At 41.5% G+C, this 16,100-nt stretch overlaps 1 long non-coding RNA gene across 3 annotated transcripts in view; it reads left to right on the top strand.

Annotated features, from left to right (window-relative positions):
* The window catches only part of LOC138259309 (uncharacterized), a 1,077,686-nt gene that overhangs the window by 1,009,502 nt on the left and 52,084 nt on the right, over positions 1-16,100 (top strand). For all 3 annotated transcript variants that reach the window (XR_011198704.1, XR_011198706.1, XR_011198705.1), the window contains exon 3: positions 15,986-16,033. This is a non-coding gene — a long non-coding RNA (uncharacterized lncRNA). The remainder of the gene's footprint in view (positions 1-15,985; positions 16,034-16,100) is intronic.

The raw sequence follows: 16,100 nt of genomic DNA, 5'->3' as shown, positions 1-16,100 counted from the left end.
GCATCAGGTGTGCTGTACAAGTAAGTGAAATTGTTAAGGTTTTCTTTTGGTCAAATTTGAACCTGGGTTTCATTTGAGATAAACATTCCATTTTTTATTATTTGCAACCTTGGTCCTGGGTCATTAGAGCTCTTTACATGAGCACTGGACATCCCTATGTGTTTTTTGAGTACGGAAAGATTAAGGGCCTGATTTAGATCTTGACAGAAGGGAATACTCCCTCACAAACAAGATCGTAATACAGTGGAAGAGATATCCACGCGTTTGTGACAGAGTATTCCATCCACCAAGATCTAAATCAAGCTCTTAGTGATTTGCCAAGATCAAAGGAGGTTGAATTGAGGCTGGGATTCGAGCTGGTTCCCACTTTCAAATTTGGGATCTTGCCTTTAGGCCACATCTCCCCTGAACTAACTATGCAGATGTGTGTCAGGGTTAGTGGCCAGCTATTCAATTTCAAATACATAAATATTATACTAGATAGCGGTTTTATACCAAATACACTCTGATGGGCATAGCAGTGGCACAGAAACAACTATTAAGTTACCCAACAATCCTGTCTACACAAGTATTAGACACGTCCCCCACCTGCACAATTTGAAGAGGGGATCAAAGTCCTCCATACCTCACAGAGTCATTGGCCTTAGACGAAATGGGGCATTTTAGAAGGGTTTGGGGAGCCCTGATGTTGCTTGCACGCTTCTCTGAAATTTCATGCTTGACCAAGGTTGCCTTTTGTTACTCGGCATTATCGTAATTCCAGCATATTTTATATTTCCCAAAAAAGCTAAAGAGTTGGGCATCTTGAAAACAAATGACAAAAAGTGACCGTGATTATTGCAAACACAAAAGGGCGTGGATTAAAAATGCAGCAGGTGCAGTGACACCAGGTCCTCTGCACCTCAGTTCAGGATGTTTTACTACTCAAGAAGGGGCTGGGAGAGCTGTTTCCTGCTTGCATTAGAGCACGCGGTAACCTTGCTATGCCACTGGCTCACAAACACTTTGTACTCGCACACATTATTATGGTCACCTAAACAATACTCGAGTATTGAAATAAGGGCCACAATGGAAAATAAAGACCGATTGTTAATTTTGTAAGACGTGTATTCAATATATCTCGCATATTAGGTGCAACATACACATAATATACCCCCCCACGGCATCATCTAACAACCCTATTTGGTCTGGTACCTACTTTACACTGTCTCCATCATTGTTCTTCTATTCGCCTCTGGCTCTTAACTTTCTCACCCCACACTAATGCATGCCAGGGATGTGTTATGGCCGTAAGGATAGGCAGGTCTTTACAAAAAATGACTAATAAATGAAAATTAATATTGGCTAACATTTTCACTAGCCATTCGTTCGCAAAGACATGCACCTTTTGCTCCCAGTGCATCATTTTAGCAGTGCACCTTTGGTCCAGAGATTATGATTATTACTTTATTGGCTATTCAGAGGCCCTCATTACGAGTTGGCCATTATTGCATGTGTTAATTATGGCACCAGATAAAAACCGACAGCAAGTTGTTTGGTGATTATTGGGTACAATATCTATCGCCTCCCACAGGCTGTGGGGAATAACGTGCAGATTTTGACGTTTACATATTCTAGTATTTACTGGACATTTTTGATTGATCAAATTGAATCTGGGAAATTCGTTTTTTTAACACAAAACTCATTACTCTAATGTGTGCAGTAACAAGAATTAGCACACATATCGGAATGTATTTCAGCCCACGCCTGGTGAGGGCCATATCAGGGGCGACTGGTGTTGGTGAGCGTGATGGGCGTTGCCCTACCACGCTTGGGGACAGACAAAAGGATGAAAGGGAGCACCAAGCAGCGGGAAACACATTTCAACTGTTGCACGGTGAGAAAGTGGACTGAATCTATATTTTTTTTGGGGGGGGGGAGACATAAGGGGTTGAGTGATGGCCCACCGCCTATGCGCTGGCTGGGTGAGATCTCTCTCGCCCTGGAATCATAAATTAAGGTAGTGATGTCATACTGGTGGGTGTGGTGGGTTTTATCGGTATCTATGGGGTTTAAATGTTGGGGTTAAAACAATGGCCAAGGGCGAGACTAAGACTGTCTCATACAAAGGGCCGGGTGGGATTGGTCGAGAGGTGCTAGGTTGGAGTGGGTATGGTGTCAATGCCCTCTGCCTCTGTCATGCAAACCAGCAACTTCTGTTGTTGCTTACTGATAGGTGGATTGGAGCCTGAGGGAGGTGTTCGGCACCTCTCGTCCATGTTAATTGAAGCTGGTACCACCACGTTGGTTCAAGGTAACTACGTTTATTTTGTCAGTGTCAGTTTGTCAGAAGAGTGTCGATTGTCCATTTCACTATTTGCCAGTGCCCGACAGTTCTGCCCTTTTCAGCGCTGGTTTTGTTTTCGGGCTGGAGTTTTCTGCTTTGGGCAGAAGCAACACATGGTTTCACAAGCAGGAAAGGAACAAGCACTGGTTTGACCTGCCTGGGCCAGAACAGAAAGTCTGCGCCAGCCCTTTGCAATGGTCTACCTCTTTGGGTTGACTGCTGGCTGAGCATGAAACGTTAGTCTTTGAGAATTCAACTTACAGTGTCTGATTGTCGTTTATGCACGAGATGACTGGATACACTTATGAGTAAATGAACGAAGGGCAGTTTTAAAAATCAAGGATCAATCGCTGTGAGGCACCACAGTGGTGCGTCAAGGGGACGCCATTCTTAGAGTGACGGGCTACAATTTTGGATAATTCACACAGACGATGAGAAGGTGATACCCTTCCACGCACAAATAGACTGGTAAATCATGATTATTAGTTTGATTTTCAAAGGAGTGCATTGTCACATACACATTCTCTTTGTACAGTATGATAGCTGACATGAAGGGACTGGAGCGTGCCTTGTTGATGTTTGTGTTGTAAGGATTGTTGAACAAATTACTGAATAAGGGGCTAGGTGAAGTAAAAATGAATGAAGAATCTTCTGTGGTGGAGCACCGCAAACCAAAAGAACTCTGATGCACTGTCCATGGAGATAGATGTAGTTGAGAATGTCTCATGCTTTGATGTTACATCAGGCCTCAATATGTAACACACCGAAGGAGCAAGGGTTTACAACAGGGAGTGGTATGGCACCCACAGTCATCGGGTCACCCCAGAGTGATTGGTGTTCTCCCTCACTGTCACAAGAGTGTGCTGTGGCCCGAATGAATCGTCAATGGATTGCTTGAATTAGCCCCACATGGAGTTTTCAGATCTGATCAATTGATGGGGGGACTTGTGTGGAGCATCAACTTAGTTGCGTTCTGGTGCCACTTTGGCCAGGATGGTGACTTTAATATAAAGAGAGATCTGAGATGATGTTATTATTAGAGGGATTGGGACAGACACTGAAGGAGGGACTGTCGAGGGAGAAGGATTTTGCAGTCGGCGGGAGCCTCCGGGTAGTGCAGTATTACAAATGTATGTTGTAAAATCCACCAATTGAATCCATTTTTTTTTCAAAATATTTGCGTGGGGAGAGAACCTCCTTCGTTCTCAGTTCGTGCTCGCTCACTGGGCTTGCTCGCACATTACACTCCTATCTAAAATGTTTTGCCACACCACTTTCAAAGCGCACCAGCCCCTACTGCATAGTATGCAATTGTGTGGAATCAGTCTGCCTCCAGGGATAACACATAGAGACTGTCAGCCACTCATATATTTAAATAGGCTCTGATGTGTGAATAGTAGTGCAGATTCATCTTCCTTTTACTATCTACTGGCCTACTTCAATATCTTTGAAGACTGCCCACGATGCTGCACTTTTTTTGGCATAAGCAGTTCTTTCAATAGACACATTAACACACTTGCACACAGGTAGGCACATATCTCTACCACAGGCATTTTAACCACGTTAGGAATAGTACTCATAGCGTTTTAAATGGGCAGGTACTATCATGTACTCAGTATCTGAACTTCTTTATTTGGGAGTAATAGTACGCAGCACTGCTCTAATGTTTTTCATGAGAGAGTTCTGACATTGCTCAGCAGCAAACAGGTACTCTGGGACAAGGAGTACCGGCACTTAGATATTTCCATTTAATCACTGCATCCTACCACTAGAACATGTAAACTGCAGCTTAATTTTTACTATCCACTCAAAGTTTAATGTATTTCACAAGACAACTTTCAATTATAGAGCAAGTGTATTGTAAGTACTGACTGTTTCTCGAAGCCTGAAGCTTTGAATTTCTTCCCGTGTATCATATTTGTTTTTAATTACATCCAATAAATTAATTATTAACTAGTATACATTTCTTTATATCTGCCATCGTAATTTAATTTGCCGATTTAGTAAATTAAATTCACAATGCTTTCCCATTTAGGTCAATTATCTTAAAGTAGTTAACAGCAGGTGTTAGCTTATCAAACAAATTAGTCCTCATTTTAATGATTTGGAGATGAGAAACATGGAGTCATCTCCTCGAATATTCAAAGTTGTAAATCTTGAGTTTAAGCTTATTTCTGCAGCAGATTTGTTTTCTCTCTCATTCATTTAACGGAAAAATGAACTTGTTTCAACCCTCTCCTGGAACTGCAGTGATTTCCACACCTGGTACTTACTATATGCAATAAAATCTGTTCTCCATCATAAATTTCAGCAAGTCAATTCTGTCAATATTTATCATGGGGAAGGCCGGTGTCTACCAGTACACGCCAATTTGGATGCAGAAAGCACCAAAATCTGTACGTTATACCCCATGTAGGTGTTCATTACGAGGTGGACAGCTTTGATGTGGGGATACCAGGAGCCGAAATTAAAATTGTTTTCAGGCTTGTGCGCACCAAAGCCTTGCAATTATGATTTTTTTGTCCTGAAATGCTAACAGCTGCTTTGATCTGGACGTACTGGTTGCCTTACTGGGCAGTGTATCAACATTTTGGTGAAAAATGGCTGACATTTTCTCCTGGTCTGAGCAGACATAGAGTGTCAGCTGGAGTGCCAATGAGGGATGTGGGTGGAGGGGGGTTCCAGGGCACGCTTGTGTCTGGGTGGGAGGAGCACTGTCTGCTCCTTCTAGACTGCTAAAGGAGTGGGCATTGCCTGGCCAATACCACTGTCTGCAGCTGTTGCCCTGCAGCTTTAGTCACAGGCTTGGTGTAACTGGGCTAGAATTATCCTGTATGGAGTTTTCAAACCCGATTATTCTAAGCCCATTAAGACTTGTAAAGGCAACTTTGTATTTTTAAAGTCCTCATCGCATTCATTTCAATGGTGCCCATTCTAGGTTCACTGTTACAAAGTCTAGAAGCCTGTAATGGACATTGTTCGAATGAAGGTGATGAGGACTTGTAATGGCAGCTTGAAATATTTTACCCGGATCTTTCGTTACAGCTGACATTCCCCAACTTGCAACTTCTGTAAGTGAAAATCTAAATAGATGCTATTGCTCACACCAGGTAAATTCCGAACCTGAAGTTTTCAAATTTTACTACTGTGAAAAAGAACGGCCTGTGACATGGGGTAAGGTACAGATTCAAGGATATTAGAAAAATAAACTCTTGCAAAAATTATCTCAAAATGATGCAGGACCCGGGTTCTCCAAGGTCAAGCAGGCAATTTAGTAGGAATATAATCCATCAAGTTGCAGGGATTTTTTTCCATTAATTACAATAATTCCTGAATGTTCCAAAAAACATCTTCAACTGGCCCTGTAAGTTGCATTCAACACAACCATTCTTAATGTTATTGGTAAATTTACCTACTCCTTTCCCGCCAATTCATCAGGGACTTTGCGCTTCTCTGCACAGCAATGATACTGTAAGCAACTTTATGTTCTTCCTCAAACATGTGCTCATCGCTGCTACCTAAAAGCAAATGTGACATACTAACAGCATGCTTATTACTCTTCCATGTTCCATCAAAACTGGAATTTCTGAATTTCGTAGCTAATCTCATCAGCCTACCAGTGACACCACCCAAAAAAGGTGACATATTCCCCAAAGTGTTCTGATCAGTTCTTAGAACAAATTTCATTCCACACAAGAACATTTTGTACTGCTCAAATATGCAAGAGAACCCCTGTAAGATTTCTTACTATAGCACAATAGTTATGCTCTGCGTCCAGCGAATATCCTTGAGTTATTAGTGACCACCCACTCTTTAACATCTATCTCGCTACATCAAAAAAGGAACCAATTCTACAATTATTGGTATTAATGACAACCACACACACTTCTAAATCAATGCACCCTCAAGCAAAGAGCATAAATTAAGTGCTACTTTAAGAGAGTTAGGTGCTACTTTATGCTTTTCTCCCTACTCAAACATCGCATTTAACAGTTTCCCCAAAGATTCTACTTTAATATCATGCCCTTCAACAAACTTGGGCTAATGCTCTGTGAGTTCCAAGAATGACACTGATAGAACATACATTTTAGCTCTGTTCCTCCTGTCACTAAAGTCAGAAGAATGTGCCAAGTTTAATTTTATGAATGTGCAGGAGGGAAAAACTAAGGTAGAAATCTGCACCGACACACATTTTAAATGTGCCATTTGCTTGTATTTCACAGTTCGACATAGGTGCTGTTCTAATTAACACATATGCTAGAATGTTAAAGTTGATGTTAAAATGTAATTTAGAGTCTAAACTAATAGCCAATGTCAAAACTAATTTGCATTTCTAATGTTTAGTGAAAGGTTAATGACATAAAATATATGCAAGTGAGAAAATGCACTTATCTGTTTTACTCAATGTAATGCAATAACAAAGATTTTACAATTTTAAATGAAATGTTTACTTATACTGATGAAATATTAGTAATGATATATATTATAAGTTTGCATATTTTGTGAGTTATATTAACAAGTACTTTTTAAATGCATTTTATATTTTCTTGCGTTAGCATAACTAAGGCTTATAGAGCTTGTATTTCACACTCTTCATTCTTGTAAAGGTGCTGAATTGTGTTTTTTCATAACGTGAAGCCTTCTTTCAGATTTCTTTCCCATGACAAGCAAATCTCTACTTGTAAAAAGTCTATTATTTAACCGCAGAAGAATGGTAGTCATTTGGCCTTGAATTGGATATAATGCAGGCCTGGGTGGCCAAAAAACACCACGTTACGCTGAGTTCTGCAAGTGTCAGAGTGTGTTAGGTCATGCCGTTCGCACTTATTTGTAGCGCCGGGTGTTTGTCCTGCACTAAAAAATCAATGCAAGCAGCTCCCCATGCATCACAAGAGGGCTCTGCTTCTTTTATGCCACTTGAGTAGATTTTCTACTCGAGCACCAGCTTCCTCAACACGAAAGGAAGGTTTCTCAATGCGAGCTGTCACATTCATCTGCGACTGCCCATGTTGAGAAATCTCGCCGGGTGGTGGTCTTGAGTAAGAATTTCCGTGGAGTTTTTCAAGACTCCGCACTCTAAGCGGAGCTTGCAGTGGGAAAAACTCTGCAAACTCTGCGAGCGGAGTCCACTGGCCACCCCTAATATAATGCAGGACCATGGCATATTTTTTTTGCAAGCCCATTGGAGCCACACTTAAAAGGAGACGTTCTCATGACAGACCTGGGAAATTGTCGGACTGTGCAACCTAAAGTTTGCTAATTTTTCGTAATATGAACTTATCCTGGAAGCCAATGGGAACATTTGATGTGGATTGATATATCATTTGCAGATCAAACTTTGTTCAGGTGCAGATGAAGAGCAGCCCTCGTCCTGTCTTGGTCAGAGAGAGAGACTTCCCTGATGCTGACCAGATACTTTGCTGATGAAGATTGCTTGAATGCTGTATCCCTTGGAGAGTTATTTTCCTCTCTGCCATTTGCCCTTGCCCCTTGAAATGCCCTTTTTAGGTTAGAATCTCCACCATGCTGACACTTATTTTTTATTTTTATTTTAGTTAGTGCCCTGTAGCCTGAGTTATTCTATTTTCCAAATTATTTTGCCCTTTTCTATTTTTGTACTTTGCCCACATGTGTTACTCACCACACATGTATGCCCCTAAGTTGGTTAGCTGTAGGGCTGACCTGTGCCCAGCCAATGATTATTAATTGATTGAATTTGAATTGACGAAACAATTGTGCAATCTCAGCACCGCATGATTTCTGTGTCTCAGATATTTCTATTGACTTTCTGGATCAACCTTCTTGAGCGCTTAGTTTTGTCAGAGTTAGTACGCCTGAACTTATTTTGTCGCCTTGAGCAACCCTTGGTGACTGTGTAGCTTTATAACTTGGTTTTGCTCATAGTCTACATATCTTTGAGCTTGGGTTTGTAATAAACCTTTGAACTATGTGTCTGATTGGAGTATTCATTCTGTGGCCACATTGGTCAGGGTGTCTAAATTATTGGGGTGATGAGAAGTAATTGTTTATGGTTCACCACACAACTTACTGGGTCAAAAGATGAGTCAATCTTGTTGTGCATTTGATTCCTGCAAGGATGACAAATGTGTTCACAACACTATATGGACTACAGCCGACTTTGGAGCTTCAACCACAGCTTTAATATGACTTTGTTTAGGCTTAAAACTCAAATTACAACTTACATGACTTAAATATTCTACTTTAAGTCAATCCTGTCTCACCCAAAACCCAACATTCATCATATACATGTTAGTTCCTTTAAAAAAACAGAACACTATTGTGAAAGGCAACAATGCACCTCTCACGTTTCATGTTTCTTTCTCTGAAACCAACAAGCATCACTGATTAAGCCAAACATTGCTCTCTTTTATTGATTAAGGGAGGGCAAAATATTTTTTTCAAAACATAATAGGCAAATGTGAATCTATGGAAATTCTGTTGTTTGCACCGTTCTCATATCCACATGGCACAGAGTGAGAAAAGGTGAAACCTAGGTGATATGCTCTGCAAAACAGTGAAAATGATTAGAACGAGGAATTCTTGCACTTTCTATCCCTATCAGGAACTAGACAATGTATTTATCTAATGGCAATGACATTAGTTAATTATTAACTACCCTGGCCAGCCACTGATAATGCTTTTCAAAACAAAGTTCACAGGATGGGAGCTTGTGACTAGCTTCTGTCCACTGGAACACCAGGAGCGGCACACAGACTCCCCTACGGTGAAGGTGCTTTAAAGTGCACAGTCAGGAGTCCAGGTACGTATTTACCTTGATGCGGGTCACATTAAGTTGACTACATTTTCTGGGATATGCATTTACCTTAATACAGTAGAATTAAGATAAATATATTACCTGGCCCCTCACAGTGCTTTTGGCTTTGGGCTTTAACTTGGCCCACTGATGGAAGTTTTGCCCCCCCAAGCACTTGTCACAGAGTAGGATGGGGTCAGGGAGAATTGCTGACCCAATCCCACTCTGTGATGAGGTGACAGTGATTGGCATTCGGCCCTAGGCACTTCACGGCTTAAAACTGAAGAGCCCAGGTCAGAGGCAATTGATTACGCCCCCCATCATTATGAGGGGGAGGACCATGTCAGCTCAGGAAGGTAGGAGCCTGTGCATTTAGTGCCTCTAGCTCCTGGCTGCCTGAGCTGAACAAGAAGAGCGCTGGCAGGCAGACCTTTGCTCAGTCTGAAGGACACTCTTCTTCTCAAGAAAAAGGTGAGGGGGCATGGCCCCTTCACCCATGTGGACAGCCACGGCTCTTCTGTAGGTTAACTGCAGCAAGCATGGGGAAGCTTCAAGAGGGAGCGAAAGAGTTGGAGGGAGGTGGGAGGTAGAGAGAAAGCAAGCAGAGAGGGAGAAAAGTGGGAGAAGGCGAAGAGAGAGAGAGAGAGAAAGTGAGAACGGAATAATTAAAGGAGAAAGATTGTGCGAGGAAACAAAGGAAATGGGGCAGCTTTGAGCACTGTTGCCAGGACTGCTTTTGTTTTTGCTGTCTAGCCCTATGTCAGGCCATAACGCTAGAAAGGGAAGGTGACTGTTCCCATGTACCATCATTTCTGGCTGCTAGTATAATGGTTGCATGGCTTTCAATGTTAGGTGAGCACAACTGACATTGAAAGTGGTGTGCAAACTGCTGGTGTTGTAAATTGCTTGTGGTGTGCTAATTCGACAATTGGCAGTGATGAGCAAACTTTGAATAGTCAAAACAAGAAAAGCGTATAACGTAGGACTAATTCAGCAAATATTCATACTGCAAATAATGCATCCACTGGGTTTAAGATTCAACTAATTATCTGTTTCTTTAATTAATTAATTGCAAAAGTCTGTATATGCTTCTCTTGACAAGCCATCATATTTGTAGATCTCTGGTACAAGAAAGACAACAAAACAAAACAGTTTACATGTGTAAAGACAAACCATCATCACTCCTACATTAATGTAAATATCCCTAGAAATACAGGAAAGTTAATTGTCCATTTAGATATGTCTCTTTGCTTCCTTATTATTGCAATTAAACTGTGGTTGCATATAAGTGCTGGTTCCCCCCCCCACCGGAAACCACAGGCTCAAATTTAGCATTGGGTGAAAGTCCGTTCAACAGCAGGGGTCATCAGAATCAGCTCCCGCCACCAGCGTGGTCCAGGGACCCTTGCTCTTTTGTGGAACTATGGAGAAGCACATATCTATTCACTGAGGAGATAGCAGTGAATAACCATTACCTTAATTCTTGTGGCAATAAATGTTTCTTTGTGGTAAACAGTGGACTAACCAGGGCCTTATCAACATAACGGAAAACAAAAAGGAAGAGAGGGAAGATTTTTTGCTTCCAGAGCGACAGGGAGGGCAAACAGCAAAAGCAGAAACGAGATGCTCCTGGAGAATAAAGACCTCTCAAGGGTGGAGGGGGCATTTCCCAGCAGTGTACTATATGACACATTTGAACATAGGTTCAGAAAGACTGAAGCTGTGATTCATGCAGTAGAGGAGAAGATGAAGGTCCTGGTAATATCTGTCTCAGGTGGCGCAAGTTTCATCAGTGTCGTTTGCCATCATTTACAAGCTTGAGACACAATCTACGGAAATTGTGCTATTGGAATTGATGAAGTACACAGAGAGTGTCATTACTGGCCTTGTACAACTGGAAAACATCAGTAAAGTGATGAACTATATGGAACATATTTACTAGAAGTGGCGCAGTGCGGCCACTGCGCCAAAATTGTCAGCGCCACTCTGCGTCACTTCTGAAATGCAGGTATACGATGTATTTACCAAAATACGCCACCTCCTTGTGTTTCCCAATGCGCTGGCACTAAACTAGTTTCCATGCGCCAATGAAGCAACTCTTGCGCCGTGGTGCAATGATGGCTCAGTTGTGAGGGAGATTGTTTTTGTGCAAGAACAGACACCTTCCTGCCCAAAAACAATCTTTAATGCTGACTTGCTCTTTCTTTGTGTGCTGCAAAATGCAGCACACATAGAAAGAGCAAAAAAGCGAGGAGAAATAAAAGAATTTCTCCTTATTGTGCCATGCTAATGCTACCCCTGGAGTGGTGTTAGTTTTTGGCGCTGCCACAGAGTTACGATTTCTTGTAAATCCGGGGCAGCATCAAAATGCAATGGTTGTTGAGTGGGTATGCCCACAGCAACACCCATTGCACTCCTCTCTGCCACAGAAAACTGTTTTGAGGGGGCCCATATTTACAAGGTGGCATTAAGCCACAAAAGGTGGCTTAACGCTGCCTTGTAAATACGGCACAGAGCCAGTGGAGCGTCACAAACAGTGACGCTACAGTGGAGCTACGGGGTTGTAAATATGCTCCTATGTGTGTAGGGAATCCCCTCAACAGTGGATGAAGGTGCCTTGGTTTCAATATTGGAGGCTTTAAAGGAACTGACTGTGGATGCTAATGGTGAAAGGCATATAGCAGACTGTCAGAAAGCAGGAGGAGATGGTCCATGCTGAAGGCGCAGTAATAATTATTGTGAACTTTTAAAAGAGCGAGGAGACTATATATTGCAAAACTGTAGTGTATGAGAACTGGCAACTTCTTCTTTTTCTGATGTGTGTCAGGCACCTTGGTGTGGAAATGGGCAATTCTGAAAACCCGGAATGCTTTATGAACCAGAGTCATTGAGGCACCAAGGTATTTCCAGTGATGTAGTCTACATTTTAGTAGAGCCCCTCCTGTCACAAAAGTCATCAGAATGTGACAGTTTATGGCTTATGTTAATCACAATATTAACAGTTAAACTAGAAGCTGCACAGACACGCAATTCAAGTGTGCATTTGCTTGTACTCCAGAGTTCTACTTAGGTGGTATTAGAGTTAAATGTTATGTTAGAGGAGTAAAACTGATGTTATAATGTAATTTAGATTCTAGACTAACAGTGCATATTGAAATGATATTGAATTACTAGAGACTAATGAATTAGGAAGACGTGCAAAAATGAGAGAAAAGTACTTCCCTGTCACATCTAATGAAAAGCATTAACAAAGCTTTATCATTTGAAATGAAAAGTACTATTCATATTAATGAAGTTTTGTTAGAAATGGGTTCTCTAGTTGGCAGTCCGTTTTCACCCTGTCCTAGTAGAGACCCTCCCTCTAGTCAGGGTAAAGGAGATACACAGCTTAGATAACCCCTGCTCACCCCCTTGGTAGCTTGGCACAAGCAGTCTGGCGTATCTCAGAGGCAATGTGTGAAGTATTTGTACAAATACACACAGTAATACAGTGAAAACACCACAAAAGGACACCACACTAGTTCAGAAAAATAACCAATATTTATCTAAATCAAACAAGACCGAAATGACAAAAAATCCATCATACACAAGCAAAGATATTATTTTTTTAAAGTAAAAACAGTCTTAATCTGTAGAAATCAATGGATCCAGTGTTTTACCACAAAGTCCGTGGTAAGTAAAGTCGCAAAGGCGAGCATGCTCTGGAAAAGCAAGCGTTTCGTTGATTCCTTATTTGCAAGTGAGATCTTGTATCAATTCTTTCTCTGCCGGGTAAGCAATGCGTTCATTCTTTGCATGCACGGAAGACATGTGTCAATTTCCGGACAAGCAGCCTAAGGTCTGTGTGGTGATGTTGAAGATTTTGAAGCCCAGGGTCGTTGCGTGGAAAATTTCAACGCGCTGTGGGAAGGGTCCATTTTGAGAACAGGCGATGCGTCGGTTCTCCAGCCATGAGGCAGGCTCTGCGTCAAATTTTCAGCCGCACACATAGTGCTGCATGGATTTTCCCTCGCAGGTTACCAGCTTCCACTTCTAAGGGCCCAGGGCTGGCTTTGGCACCACTGAGCGAATCAGGACTCTCACCAGAAGAGCCCAAGCACTGGCAGATGAAGACTTTGATGTCCCTGAGACTTCACAAGAGGCAAGCCCAGTCCAAGCCCTTGGAGAAACTTCACAAGCAGGATTTCAGAAAGGATTTTAAAAAGCAGAGTTCAGTACTTTCCCTCTTCAGACAGAAGCAGTAGCAGCAGCAGGACAGCACAGCAAAGCAACAGGCAGAGTGGCAGGTCCTCCTCAAGCAACAAGCTCTTCTCCTTGGCAGAGAGTCCTCTTGATCTAGAAGTAATCTGAAAGTCTGGGGTTCTGGGTCCACTATTAATACTCATTCTGCCTTTGAAGTAGGCTAACTTCAAAGGAAAGTCTTTGTAGTGCCCAAGATACTGTCTCTTCCTTGCCCTGACACAGACACACACCCACGCCACATTCACACCCAACCACGCCAGGAGCTGCCAGGTCTAACCAGTATTAATAATGTTGAATTCATAAGTTTGCATATTATTTCTGTTTTATTAAAACGTATTGAATGCAGTTATGATTCTTTTGTGTTAGCATGAGTGAGGCCTTTTGAAGCTTGTATTTTATGAATGTGCAGGAAATGCTGATTTAATTTCATAACATGAGTTTTCTTTCAGACTGTTTTCCCATGAGAAAACTAGAAATTGTTAATAGACCTTATTGTTTAAGCTAGAGAGAATGCAGCATTGTGCCCTTGGAAAAAGAACATTGTGGAACATGGACTGACAATGTATACAATTGTTTCAGACTTGCATGGAGTCACACAGATGGAAGATGTTCCCATGACAGTCTCTGAAAAATATTGAACTGTTTCAACTTTGAGTCGTGTGATTGATTATTATTGGATGATGCCCCTTCAATGTGACATAGACTGACACCTTTGGAGAATCAGAATGTTCTATGATTTTTGATATAGCAGTGCTGTGTTGGACTGGGGCAGGTCCTAGCAGTTTCCAGAAGTTCCCTGATGCTTCCAGACACCTTGCTGATTACAAATGCTTTGCTAATGTAGAGTCCTTGAATGCTGTGCCCCTTGGAGAGGTATCTTCCTCTCTGCGTTTGCCCCTTGAGATGCCCTTTGAGACTTAGAAATCTTTCCAAAATCCCCTTCAGAAGACTCTCGTTTGAGCTTCTGATATACTGACACTTTCTTTTTTTACCTATCTTTTGCTCACCTTAGTAAACAGCATACTGTCCAAGATTATCTTTTTCCAAATTACCTTTTTTATGCTTTTTGCAATTTGCCCACATGTGTTTCTCTCCACACATGTATTTTCCTGATTTGGTTAGTTGCAGGGTTTCTAACTGCCCAGCCTAAATTATGACAGCTGAATTTCAATTGGTTGATGATTGCTAATCCTGAACAATCTCTGAATTCAGTATCTTAGATATTTCTTCTAATAGTGTGTATTGTTCTTCTTGAATGCTTAGTTTTGTTAATGCTAGTTCGCTTGAACTTATTTCGTTGCCCTGGGCAGACTTTGGTGACTATGCATCTTTATAATTTGGTTTTGCGAATAGCCTACATGACTTTAAGCTTAAATTTGGAATCAATCCCTTAATTCTATTTCCGATTGGAGTTTTTCTTCAGTGGCCACATTGGTCATGGTGTTTAAATTAATTAGGCCTGTATTGACATTTTGTTGATGGTTTTACCACACTACTAACTGGGTCCAAAGATTCATCAACTTCGATGAGCATTGATTCCTGCGAAGGATGAAAATGCTACAACACCACTGTAATTCAGACAGAACTATATGGGAAGGAACTTTGTTTTTTTACAGAGTGATGCAGCTAAGGTTTTTTTTGTAATGTGACAGGGATACTCTTGAAGGCCTTCAAAGGGCTAGGGAGGCTTTATCTTGGTAAGGGTGAGGTTGTCTCCTGACCTAATGTTATTGGGGTGGTGCTTCTTGGGGAAAAAGAGTGGGGATGCTCAGGTTTTCTGTGCAATTGTTTTTCTTCCTTGCTCTGTCCGCAATCCTATCCCTCTGCATCTTAAACTCTCTTAAGCCTCTATGATTTTGCTTTAGTGCAATTAAACTGGGATTGGAGATTATATTAAAAGAATTGTAAGTACCTGAGTTGAATCAGAGCCAGGATTCAGTAGTGTAACACAAAATGATGTTCCCCCTGAAGAGTTTGAAGAGGGCCTCCTGAGCCTCCCATATCTTACAGATATTTATTGGTCTGGGGCTGGATGGGTACATCCTGTAGGTTGGGGCCCCACTATTCCTTAGGGGCTGAAAGGGGGTCTGCCTCATGTCCCAGGTGGGATCTCTATGTATTTAGGATTCTTTAAGTCACAGGTTGTGGTAGAGTTTGGAATGTAGTTTGATGACGTTAGAAATCTCTGTTGCGGCTGATATGTTATGATGGTAATGTCCACCCTTGTATTGCATATTCAGTAAAAAGTAATTGAAACCTAAATACATTTGCATGGCTCTGCTCATTCTTTGAAGAATCATCTTGCAGCAAGTTCTGCCTTGGCACACATCTATGTGGCTGTACATCTGGTGGAAGTCACCATCTTTTTAATTCCCAATTCCACATGTTAAACTCCATAATCTGTTGGACTGCGTTCCAGATGATCAGCTTTTTTAAGTGGTGTGAATCTTCTACAAAGTGCATGGTCAGTCCACATTGTTTTCCATTTCACTTAGGTCGATCTTTCTGTGGATTTCAATATTCATACGCTCGGTTCACATATCTGCCATTAAATGGAAACAAGTGAACTTCGTGAATAATATCTTGTGGACTAGTGATTTTTTTTATTGCATTTTAATGTTATCCTTTTTACATCTTCTCAGACCTGATACAAGATTCACCAATCATTTTTCAGCGTGCCTGGTCTATAGGTAAGTCCGAAGTAACACCTTCACTGTTCAGCAATTTTTGTAATTCTTGTATTCTAGAAGGATTTAT

Source organism: Pleurodeles waltl, chromosome 9, assembly GCF_031143425.1.
Source record: "Pleurodeles waltl isolate 20211129_DDA chromosome 9, aPleWal1.hap1.20221129, whole genome shotgun sequence".
Classification (NCBI taxonomy): Eukaryota; Metazoa; Chordata; class Amphibia; order Caudata; family Salamandridae; genus Pleurodeles; species Pleurodeles waltl.
Note: the sequence above shows the minus strand (reverse complement) of the source record. Positions and strands in the feature narration are given on the sequence as shown.